Raw genomic sequence first — 12375 nt, forward strand, 5'->3', positions numbered from 1 at the left:
TCATGCAACGGTGATCCACTATTTGCGATGGAATTTCACTTATCTTATTATTCCACTTTCACTCTTCATTTTCGGGGGGAGGGGGGCGGGGGGGTCATGAAGTTTCTTATTTGCCATTGCAATAAAATCGTGAATCCTGAATAACTCGGCTATTGTAGAACTCTTGCTTCATAGGATACATAATACACGGCAGTCACTCTTAGAGGTACAGACAACCACCTACAGTAATCGTAGTGATCAAATGCAAAGAAAAAAGTCCTTTAATGGTCCTTTGGGCATTAGACAAGGTGCTATAAGGTGAAATACCAGATTTGTCCAAAACATTTAGTATAAGGTTTGAGGTCACACTTCGTAGCACTACATCCCAGTACTGAAGCACTATTCCAGCCATATGAATCTTTACTTTCAGAAGACACATGCACATTTTTGGCACAAAATGGTCACTTGATGGGTATGTTTGGTTCATGTTGCGTGTAACAAGAATGAGACATGCCCATCATATATAAATAAAATTAGTCAGTGATTCCAGCTGTTTCTGAGAAAGCTTCAGTCTATTGTACCTCTCAAGATATTACTGTAAGTATTCCATGGCCACTTTTTGAGTAGACCAACAACATAATGGTAAATTTGTCTTCACTGTGGGTCAATAGCCCCTCCCACAGTACACTCTAGAATGTGACAAAGAGTGGGCAATTGTATGCCAAGACAGGAATCCACTAGACTTCAAATAGTCTGTAACATTATTCACAAAATCTATACCATGTTTCGTCTATATCGTGTTTATCGTCTTAAGAACCAATGGTAGAAAACCAGAATTATTTTTATTAAAAAAAACATATACGTTGCATACATTATATAATAAAGTTGATTAATAATATAAATGTCCGAAAATTGATAAAATAATTACAACCTGCTAGGGAATCATTAAAATACATTCATATATGTTCTATAGCTTTGAATAATAGTTTTATTTGTATGACAGCTACAATAGTAATGTAAGGATATTATCCACACTTCAAATAACTATATGCTGTAGATTACATTTAAATATATCATTAAAAATACCTAGAATGTGAACATAAATTATGAAAATATTGAATGGATAATACCGTTTTCCAAAACTGGTTACCCTAGAAAACTAGTGACATATAGATCAATATGACATGCCCACTTGTCACAAAAACCATTCATATCAAATATATAAGTTTACTTTGTCATGAGGACCGACACTATATCAAGTGTTAAAATATCTTTATAGGAATAATAAAATGCTAAACGTTTGTAAAGCAATTTCTGTTGGAGGCCATTTTGAATTATGACGTCACAACAGACACCCATTGGTCAGATTTTAAGTTCTTGAGACTGTTTTATCTACAAACTGATTGGCACTTTTTTCCAGCCTGTCCCCAAAATATTGCTAAGAGACCTCACTATTAAAATAAATCAGAAAAACATTGGGCGTTAAGCTGCTCATTACCGACATAACGGGCAGCGTCTATGACTACTAGTTCTGCACAAACATTGCTATTTTTAGTAATATATATTTCAAGCACAACGGTACTTCGTACATTGATACTAGTTCAAATTAAATTACAGGAATTTACTGGCCAGATGAAACAACATTTTATCTGAACAAACAACCTCTTATTTATCACCAATGCCAGGACTGGTGGTATTAACTGCTCTATCAAAAGTTAGGTGCACCTCGAACTTTGACCCAGCCGGATGTTATTTGTTTAATACTACCTATAGGGAAATGCATATAAAAGAACCCGTGGGGTGGGGTTTTTTCGGTAAGTGTTTGTACGGCGGCGACGGGTTTCCACTTTGTTTGTGGAAAGTGCATGAAATATTCTTCGTTGTTAATGGATGCAATTTAGGTGGGTCCCTCTAAGACTGTATATAAGGATTATCAAATGTATGATATCTAACAGCCGATGATTAATCAATCAATGCGCCTTAGTGGTGCAATTAAAGCAAATAAAATTTAAATGTCATCTTCGATAGACAAAATATAAAAAACCCATTTGTACTATAACAAAAAAACAACTCTTAATGGCATATTATAGGTTTACTAAATTAACATTGAAAAATAGTAAAATGAACCGATCCACCCACTCACGTTTTGCTAGCTACGCCATTAATAAAGGCCAGTTTTTGTAAGCATTTCAAGTGACCGCTATTAAGAGGTTTGACAGAATGAGTATCATCTTGGCAGTGAATCAATCGATATATATTTAGCACAAGGAAATGTCATCTAAAAAGGACCACATTTTTATACTAAGTATCGATAACATGAACTATTTATAATACTGTTGACTAATTCAACAACTTTTAAGTACATTATTTCATACGTGTGACGTTTTGTTATCATGGTGGTTAACGCTGAAATCATCACCTAGTCAGACTGAATATAGATGGGTTGAGTGTGACATAGACAGACATATTTCGTCAAACGAATGTGTATTTATAGAGATATATTTTGTCAAACGATTGTGTATTTATAGAGACATATTTCGTCAAACGAATGTGGAATTGTAGGCCCTAATCTGAATAACGTTTTTTCATACTAGCATTGCTACCAAAATGTTATACAGGGTTCGTTCCAAACGAATCACTGCGTATTTTTATATGGATTACAACCAATATTGTGGCTAGAATAAGAAAGAAAGAAAGAAAGAAAGAAAGAAGTGTTTTATTTAACGACGCACTCAACACATTTTATTTACGGTTATATGGCGTCAGACATATGGTTAGGACCACACAGATTTTGAGAGGAACCCCGCTGTCGCCACTACATGGGATACTCTTTCCGATTAACAGCAAGGGATCTTTTATTTGCGCTTCCCACGGGCAGGATAATGCAAACGATGGCCTTTGTTGAACCAGTTATGGATCACTGGTCGGTGCAAATGGTTTACACCTACCCATTGAGCCTTGCGGAGCACTCACTTAGGGTTTGGAGTCGGTATCTGGATTAAAAATCCCATGCCTCGACTGGGATCCGAATCCAGTACCTACCAGCCTGTTGACCGATGGCCTAACCACGACGCCACCGAGGCCGGTCTAGAATAATAAAAATGACAGTGATGACATTTGATTAACCAACAAATGTTCCAGGCTAATATTTGTATAATGTGATCAACTCATAGGATTTCAAAAATACACACTTACATTTTATGCACTCTTGAGGTACATTACAAGCTTTTTAGTTTGTTTTGTTTAACGACAACACTAAAGCACATTGATTCATTAATCATCGGCTACTGGATGTCAAACATTTGGTAATGTTGACATGTAGTCTTAGAGAGCAAACCAGCTACATTTGTCCATTAGTAACAATGGCTGGTTATATGCACTTACCCACAGACAGGACAGCACATACCACGACTTTTTTTAAATATATTACACGGAAACACACGAGGTGAGCGCTCTACTGACGGCCTCTTCATATTATATACGAGATAAACAAACGTACGGCGGTGAAGTGGTTAATCACTGCGAGTGAGGTTGATAGGTGTCAGGTTCAGATTCCAATACCGGCTGTGGGAACGCGCAAAGTCACTACACCTGCTTCTCTCTCACAAAACGCTAAACTATAACAATGAAACCTAACCCTAATAGCTCAGGCGTAGGTCCAGGACAGCGTGCTTAAACCCTAATTGGATGTAAACACCAAAATAAGTAAAAACGAATGGACAGTCGTAACTTGTTTTTATGTTGTTTGTTTTATATACATGTTATATGTAAACAAATTTATAGAAAGGTAGGTTCTATCTAAAGTGTTATGTAAGGTATCTTTTATAGGAGGTTCAACTGTAGTCTCAGACCTGAAAACTAAAATTGCAGCCACCTAAATCGGATACCTGTGAATGGAACTTCCATAAATAGCATCACTTACAACAACCTACTTTCGCAAAGTACATCTTATGCATACCTATGTATAAAGACCACCTCTCCAATGTTTTGTGTGCCATTTCAATTATTTCTATCAAAAAGGATTGACTGTATGTTCCTTTCCCTAGTGAAGATGCACCTGTATTCACAAACATTATTTCTCACCAAAAAAATCCAATTTGACAATGTCTTTGAACGGACACACACAGTAAATCGGCTTTTGATAATCAGATGTATTTATTGACGTGCCAGTGAGCTACCTAAGAACACGCGGGATATTGGTAAGTAGTTAAGTATATAGATCGGCCGGGCGCAATCACCACGGCAACGTTGTCTTGTCTGTGCACAAGAAACATTTCTTAATCTTGGAATACATATATCATTAATCATGTGCAGGGTTCCTATGCTTTATGTAATTGTAAAGTTTAAACGTGAGACCGCTAATACAGAAATCTAAAAGTATGGTTTGGTTTGCACATTTAACCATTTACTTTTGCATATATTTCAGGATAATTTTGTTTGTTTCAATGTCACAATATTGAGTTTGTTTTGTTTAACGACACCACTAGAACACATTGATTGGATGTCAAACATTTGGTAATTCTGACATATAGTCTTAGAGAGGAAACCCGATACCGTTTTCCATTAGTAGCAATGGCTATTTTATATGCAACATACTATAGACAGGATAACACATACTACGGCCTTTGATATACCAGTCGTGGTGCACTGGCTGGAACGTGAAATAGCCTAATAGGTCCACCGACGGTGATCGATCTTAAACCGACCGCGCATCAGGTGAACGCTTTACCACTGGGTCACGCCCCCCCCCCCCCCCCCCCCCCCCCCCCCCCCCCAATATTGAGAGAGACATCTAGCTGCCATGTTTCTGATGTACAATTACTGGGTAACTGGCACAGAGCTCGTTTGTTAAGGACAGCTATTGCTGCAGCTCCTCATCACTCTCCTGAGACTAATACAAAGAGTAATTTTTAGCTGTCCAAAGCATGTGAATATAAATGGTATCAATAATTATGGTAATATCTTAAATGGTTCCCAATAATCTAAGTTAGGGGAGCAATTAATCACTCTCCTCGTTTTGTTTTTCACGTCGAGGTCTACTGGCATGTGGAATATTAGTATCTATTGGTTAACAAAAACACAAATGGAGTTACCCACTCTTATACCAGGACATAGCCTCATTTTGTTGAATGGTAGAAAGATTTGGATAACCATCTTTTATATACGGTTTTGAATGAAAGTATGTTTTGTTTAACAACACCATTAGAGCACCTTAATCATCGGCTATTAGATGTCAAACATCTAACTAGCCATTAGTTCCCTGGACAGACGGACCAGGTAAAGTGAATGTCAGCTGAGGTGTGTGTCCATAACAGCGTGCTTGAACCGTAATTGAATATACGTTAGTTAAAATGAATAAAGCTGTTGATCCCCGTCCGCTACCGACCTCGGACGGGCTGCTAGTGCCCCCTCGCACTTGTCGGCGCGAGCGGTCCCCTTTCCCACCCACCCCTACCCTTTTCCTTCCCTGCAACAATGACAGACGTGCGCTACAATAGCTTGTTCTGAATGTACACGTGAAACCCTATCACCTGACCTGACCTGACCTGACCTGCTGTTGATTCGTTTTACACTAGAAAACCGGTGTTAAATGTGTACTAAAACATCTCCAACCCTTTTCTTCTCGTAAGACATTTCATTGTGGGTTTAAAGAAAGAAAGAAATATTTTATTTAATGACACACTCAACACATTTTATTTACGGTTATATGGCGTCAGACATATGATTAAGAACCACACAGAGTTTGAAAGGAAACCCGCTGTCGCCACTACATGGGCTACTCTTTCCGATTAGCAGCAAGGGATATTTTATTTGCGCTTCCCACAAACAGGATGGCACAAACCATGGCCTTTGTTGAACCAGTTATGGATCACTGGTCGGTGCAAGTGGCTTACACCTACCCATTGAGCCTTGCGGAGCACTCACTCAGGGTTTGGAGTCGGTATCTGGATTAAAAATCCCATGCCTCGACTGGGATCCGAATCCAGTACCTACCACCCTGTAGACAGATGGCCTAACCACGACGCCACCGAGGCTGGTCATTGTGGGTTTAATAATATCAGATATTGACGTTGCACCCACCATACGCATTTATAGTGATTATTAAAAATAATACTCTCATATGATTCCAAATTTAGAAATCGGATTTGTGGTCATGGCACTGCTTTTGTATATCACATGTAACCTCTAGTTTAAAGGCGTGTCCATGTATTGTGATGGCCTTTTAGCATATTTAAAAAACAAAATCGTATCCATGATTCAATTACAAATGTACCAAAATATCAACAAGTAGGATTGACGACTGTATCTTTTCAGGTCAATATATATATATATATATATATATATATATATATATATATATATATATATATATATTCATTGGCGTATCCAGGATTTCGTATTGGATAGCGGGGACACACACACACGAGTCGTGTTATGGGGCAACAGGCAAATACATTTATATACTGTCGGGGGGGGGGGGGGGAGAGGTGTGACTGGTGGAGGGGTATAGGCCCACTACCACCACCCCCACACCATCCTCTTGGCTACGCCAGTGGTGGTATTTGAGACAATGTTTTCTTGTTTCATTTAGTAGGTCCGTTGTCGTTCGACCCTGCCTTTAATGATCATGAATACTTAATTAGCAGACGACTACGCCAAAAGTTGTACAAGTCGTGTTCTGGTGTGGATGTCGGGCGATTGGTATTCAATCCTGGTGCTGTTGAGTCGAGTTCACGACGCTCAGTGCTATTTTGCTCGTGGGTTTGTCGCACTGGATATTGTGACAATGTACACCGTTCCAGAACGGTATCCAGTTTTTATTAATGAGAATCCGAGTACTATAACAATCTGATTCGCATCGAAGCCATGTTACAGATCTCGTTTCCAGTCACATGACTTGTATTTAACGGAAGGAAGGAAATGTTTTATTTAACGACGCACTCAACACATTTTATTTACAGTTATATGGCGTCGGACATATGGTTAAGGACCACACATATATTGAGAGAGGAAACCCGCTGTCGCCACTTTATGGGCTACCCTTTTCGATTAGCAGCAAGGGATTTTTTACATGCACCATCCCACAGACAGGATAGTACATACCACGGCCTCTGTTACACCAGTTGTTGAGCACTGGCTGGAACGAGAAATAGCCCAATGGGTCCACCGACGGGGATCGATCCTTGACCGACCGCGCATCAAGCAAACGCTTTACCACTGGGCTACGTCTCGCCCCGTGTATTTAACGTGACATCCGTAAAAGCTACATACGTGAAACGCTAGTAGTCATTTGTGTTTGTCTATTTACAATATTAGACAGCTTTCATTTTAAAAATAATGATTTTTATAGTATATAAAATGATAATCAGATTTTAATGTAAATATACACACCTCATCTGAATAATTATCAAGCTGGACTACGCCCAAACGCAAAGAAATGAGCCGTTATTGTGATATTACTTGTCTTAGCAATAACAGGTGGGGAAATAATTGGAAATGCTATGCCTTCCAGCCACCACCCACCCACATATCCCTCACACAAAACCCGTGTGACAGACATGGAACAGTGGCACGTGTTTCCAAGTAAGCCTGTCCAAAACACCAACTGAATTATACTTGCCAGTGGCGTAGGAAGGTGCTAAAAGTTGAGACACACATACACACATATAATATATATATATATATATATATATATATATATATATATATATATATATATATATATACCATCGCTGCTGCTACTGGATCAAGAAATGTGGGGGCATTGGCATCCCCACCCCACTCCACCCCCACCCCGCTTCCTTAGATCCTAAGCCAGTGTTTCTTATAAGCATAACGTTAGTTCTAGTTAAAATGATCACTGGTATATGCAAGCTTAATTTCAACACAATCTCACATATCAGGGATATGATTTTTAAAACTCCGATTTCAACTTTTAGTTTTTTGTGTTTGGTTTTATTTTGTGTTTCGTTTTTCGGAGGGGGGAGGCATAACATACTTTTTCAAATGTAGATTGGTTTGGATCCAATTTTTTTATAATGATCTTTATTTCAGTATCATATAGACTTTTCAGCTCTCATAAGATAATTTCATCTCTAATAATATAATTTATTTAATTTATTAATTTAGGGTACGTATAGAGGAAGTCCTGAATAGAAGCCTTAGTTAGCCAAGAAGATGCCCTACCCCTTACACCCACAAACTCCAACCTTTTTTTACAAAAATCTGAGATCGCTTAGTGGAATTTGTATTAACGTTGGAGCCGCTCTGTGAATATGGAATGTCAAAAGAAAATCTTACCCTAATCGCACAGTGAAACTAAAAAGCATTCACAAATATTTGGCACCAGCATTTTCTTAGTACGAAAACATACATGCATACATACACAGTCTACGCTGGGTATTTTGGAACAACATTCTACAGACCTACCTGCATGTAGCGAGTCAATGGAATAAACGCAGAAGACAATTCGGAGGACACAGTTGTAACTGACGCCCTTACAGACTGACGACCACAGAAGAGAATTCTCATATTATGACATAAACAAACAGCCTCTTCATACTTCCCTTACGTCTTAACATTCGGGACACTATTCACCGAAACATGATCCTTGTAGACAACCTTTCATGATAATATCTCGAACGAGCGACTACGCCTTCCTGTCCACATGTCTTCACACAATGGCGGATTGTTTCCAGTCAACATGTACGTTTTGTTTAACGACACCATTAGAGCACATTGAAAGACTGTGGTTAAATTAAGCTTAACCCTCATCAGTACAGTGGCCACAACTTCGTCATCCGTACCTGTGAAGATTGTTTTGTTTAACAACACTGCTAGAGCACATTAATTTATTAATCATCGGCTATTGGATGTCAAACATTTGGTAATTTTGACAAACAGTTTTAGTTTATAATTTATGTTGGATTATTCAAAGTTATGTACGTACACGTGTATGTGTGTCTGTGTGTGTGCGTGCGTGCGTGCGCGCGTGTGTGTGTTAAATTGTGTATAAGTGTGTTAAACTGTACATGGTTGTTATGTACAAACACACCTGAAAAAATAAAACACGAAATGGACATGGTATAAATGGCACCACCCACTCATCTTATCACCCACAAAAATTTAATGTCCTCTTTTCTTTGGGTGGGAGTGCCAAGACTCCAGATGATCCCTATGTCTGCAGCATCTTAATAAGCAATAACTATGAACTCTTCATCAAGACTTGTAATTACCCGGCGTCCAATGAACCGTGCTGTTACTCAATCCATGATCATTACCTGGACCGTCTCACTCAACAACTCGCTGGCCATGTGGCAGACATACATAATATATCATGCGCTGTCCGACACGTGCACCCATCTCGGTGGAAGGCTGGTGGGTACTGGGTTCGCGGTCATGTACCGGCAAGTAATTTCAAGGGTTCGATGGGAAGGGGTAAGGTCCCTACATCGACTTCTCTCTCGTTAACCACCTAGAGCTAACCATCAACTCGCTGTCCTGGACACTGTGGTGTAGTGTTTAAGCCTTTGGACTCAAGGCTGGTAGGAATTGGGTTCGCATCCCCGGACAATCTGCCATCCAGAGATGCAGAGCAGAGTGGATGTTAACGGTTTGGTGGATCAGTGCACTTCTCTTCCATTACCTATCAACCCTCGTCTTGGTCGGACGACCCGAACAGCTGGTGTGCCCAGGACAACGTGCTTGAATCTTAACTTAATAAAAACACGAAAATCAAGTTAGAATAAATGAACACGTACGTCTGTAGATAATATATAAAGTGAAGGCATACGTATAGAACGGGATGGAGCTAGTTTCCACCTGAAATCCGATAGACCGCAGGATCGATCCTTATCGGGTTACTTCTTATTCCATCCATACTACTACAGTTATACTATTGGTTCGGGTATATCAAAGTCCTCGGTAAGTACCAAAATTAATGGTTTACGAGTAGCCTGCGTAACACCCGAGGTTTTTTTTCTTACTGTCATTCTCAATACCAAATATTATTATGTTTCACACTTATGGCCGTCAATTGAACAATAGTACCGGGGTGTGTCTTCAGTCAGACATTCTACAAATCATGTTTTGACTTTACAATTATATTTTTGTTTTGCGTATATTATCCACTTAAGATTACAGTTATTCTGGTCACACATCTCGTTCATTTCACCGACCACGGGCGAGGTTAATGATCTGTTGTTAGCGCTTTAATAATGAATGAGACGTCGGTATATTGGCTATACATCTCTCGGTTAGAACTCACTGTGGGTGGGAGTCGGTGCTGGAACGCGACTTTTGGACCTACCAGCCATTAACAGGCCCGTGGGAACGATATCTAGTGTGTGTGTGGGGGGGGGGGGGGGGGGGGGGGAGCAGTCTCTAGTGGGTGTGGTATGGAACAAACCAGATTTTTTTTTTCTTTGCATAAAGTAGAACAAAATCCCCGTACATTTTCGTCATCACGTGGGGGCGAGCATAGGTACCCCCACCACCCGCCTCGGTTCCTACGCACCTGATTAACACGAAGGGCTTAACCACTACACCAACTGAAATCAGTTTAGACTGCAAATCGCAAGCCATGTGACATACATACATACATACAGCTTGGTTTTTCCCAAAACGCGTGAATCCGGTTATTCCCATACACTGATACAGTCCAAAACTAAGTCATCCGCTCAAGCGGAGTGGCCATTATTAAAAAAACAAATAAAAAACCCACAAAAAAAAACAAGCGACGGGTGGCACGGTCGGGAGGTTTAAACCTAAATGAACCCAAACACCCCCATGGTCGACCCCTGGTTAATGGGCAGACACTACTGAGAGGTTGGCCCAGTGTGGGTTCCAGTCATTAAATGTGCTTTAAAGCGGCCGTTCGTCGGCTGCAGCTGCTGGCGGCGTGGCGAGGCTTGATCAGCTGATAGGGTCTCTGTGTACTCACTCCAACGCTCCAACACCGGTTACTGTTACAGTGCGACGCTTCACAATCGCCGCGTTAACAACACTGAAGGCATCTTTTTGTGCCCAACCAGTCGCAACCAATAACCACGGCACTGAATCAATACGACCAGTGATTAATACAAATATATATAGGTACGTCGCTGCATCTTCTGATTATCGACGATTTTCAGTGTATTATCATTACGTATTTTAATTTTTATAAAAAAAATTCCTCCTTTCTCTCTCTTTCACTCTCTTAATCTTTACATAATATGCATAACGGTACTGGATTTATCTGGCTGGATACGGTCATAATAACTGTATTTTCGTACACGTTCGATATACGTGTGTCTCACGTAGAAGATGTGGTGTGGACGATATTATCAAAGGAAGGGGAAAAAACGATAATTCATGATATAATGCTGGTACCTACCTATGATTCCTATGTGTTCTCGTCTCGTCAGTACATCCCGGTGTGAGCGGTTTCTGTCTAACGGTAAAACAGAATCCACGCATGGAGGGTCCTGGCGCCCTCCTATGTAGTCTGTCGGAGCCACAGGATCGTCATTAAAAACGTGAAAAGGGCGAAAAATATCCTATAACACCAGCGTCTGTAAAGCAACACATAACAAAATATAGGGATTCGATTGGGAAAAGCTGCATAAATCACCTCGCAGTGAAAACGAGGCTGACCGCGCGCAACCTTCACACTGCTGTCGGCAACATGTTGCCTGGGATTCGAGAGCCGTCTGCTAATTCCATCAATACGATGCGACCGTCATTATAGTAATGAGTGGCGAGTCGTCCCGCGCACATATATGACAAGAAAGAAGATAAAAACAAAACAAAACAAAAAAAAACAAAAAAAATAATAATCCACGCTACACAAGTGATAATGTAAAAGAATTCTTCGGAATTGGCGCGAAATTGGTGGATGTTGTGGGAGGTGTAAGACGCTCTAAGCGCGTGTTTATGGCATTTTGGGTTCTCATGAATGAAAACCGTATGCTGGCAGTATCCGAGATGGGTGCACCATCTGTCACGCTTCATTACAAACAATACATCAGCAGCGTCAAATCTGGGTGAAATAAAGTGAACGCGGGAGGTTACGCTTGAGCAGGCACCAATACGTATATGGGGGCAACAAGATAATGAATATATAATACATTTTACAGCGGCGTGTGTTTTTGTTATAAAACATTGGGATATCAACACTTTACACGCATCCTCTGTGCCACGCTTGATTTGAAAAAAAGAGAGTTTAGAAGTAAAATAAAAACATATCACTCTACGTGATTATGATACCATACCGCCTGTAAATTTGTTTACTAGTATATTGGTTCAGAGATCGCGGTGTAACGATGTTTCATGCACGCTCTCTTCCACGGTTAAGTTAGTGGCCGACTGCACGTTTTGTTTCATATGTAATGTTTTAATGTTTGTGGGTGGTAACAA

At 40.0% G+C, this 12375-nt stretch overlaps 1 protein-coding gene across 1 annotated transcript in view; it reads right to left on the reverse strand.

Annotated features, from left to right (window-relative positions):
• The window catches only part of LOC121375252 (regulator of G-protein signaling 17-like), a 172438-nt gene extending 160863 nt beyond the window's left edge, over positions 1 to 11575 (reverse strand). The window contains exon 1 of the mRNA XM_041502586.1: positions 11354 to 11575. The gene's annotated coding sequence lies outside the window, so the exon portion shown is untranslated. The remainder of the gene's footprint in view (positions 1 to 11353) is intronic.
• Positions 11576 to 12375: the final 800 nt, after the last annotated feature.

Source organism: Gigantopelta aegis, chromosome 6 (genome assembly GCF_016097555.1).
Source record: "Gigantopelta aegis isolate Gae_Host chromosome 6, Gae_host_genome, whole genome shotgun sequence".
NCBI classification, from domain to species: Eukaryota; Metazoa; Mollusca; class Gastropoda; order Neomphalida; family Peltospiridae; genus Gigantopelta; species Gigantopelta aegis.